General features: G+C 65.8%; 1 protein-coding gene across 1 annotated transcript in view; it reads right to left on the bottom strand.

Moving 5' to 3' along the window:
- The window catches only part of TMEM132A (transmembrane protein 132A), a gene marked incomplete at both ends in the record, with an annotated part of 8254 nt that overhangs the window by 6875 nt on the left and 744 nt on the right, over positions 1 to 635 (bottom strand). The gene's annotated exons all lie outside the window — the stretch shown is intronic.

The raw sequence follows: 635 nt of genomic DNA, 5'->3' as shown, positions 1-635 counted from the left end.
GCGTGTCAGGGACCCGGAGCTGACAAGCATGGGCCAGAGACGACTCCCAGGTGGCACGGCCAACCAGGGACAGGGCGGGGCGAGGTCTCGCAAGGCGTCCACGGGCCACTCTGCCCTTGGGAACAGTCTCATCCAAAGGGAGCCAACCCCGAATGCCTCCCCCGCCCAGGCCCCGACCGCCCTGACCACAGCTCAGGGTTCTCGGAATCCCAAAGTCCACAGCGTGCCTCCCCGGCAGGTTCCTGCGCTAGACCCCAAAGCAGTGGATCGCAGTGACAAGCCCCACGCTGACGAGAATGCAAACCCTTGCTGGAGGGCGGCTCTGCGCCAGGCATGGCCCTCCCCCGACTCGTTCTCTGTCCCGCCTCCCTATGAGCTGGGGTTACTGCTGCCCCATTTTACAGGTGAGGAAACTGAGTCCCAGAGATTCAGTTACTTGCCCCAAACCATCTACACTGAACTCCATGAGGGACCCTAAGTACCCCGCGCAGGGTCCCGGGAAAGCCAGCGGAGAAGATTGGAGCAGCTGGTCCCTGACCCCACGCTTCCCGGAGGGGGGAGCCCTCTCTCTCCCCCTCCAGGACCCCCCTCCGGCAGGCACAGCAGGGGGGCTGGCCTGGGGCGGCCGCCCCCTC

Source organism: Myotis davidii, unplaced genomic scaffold (genome assembly GCF_000327345.1).
Source record: "Myotis davidii unplaced genomic scaffold, ASM32734v1 scaffold2863, whole genome shotgun sequence".
Lineage (NCBI taxonomy): Eukaryota > Metazoa > Chordata > Mammalia > Chiroptera > Vespertilionidae > Myotis > Myotis davidii.
The sequence above is the reverse complement of the archived record's forward strand: the minus strand, read 5'-3'. Positions and strand labels throughout refer to the sequence as shown.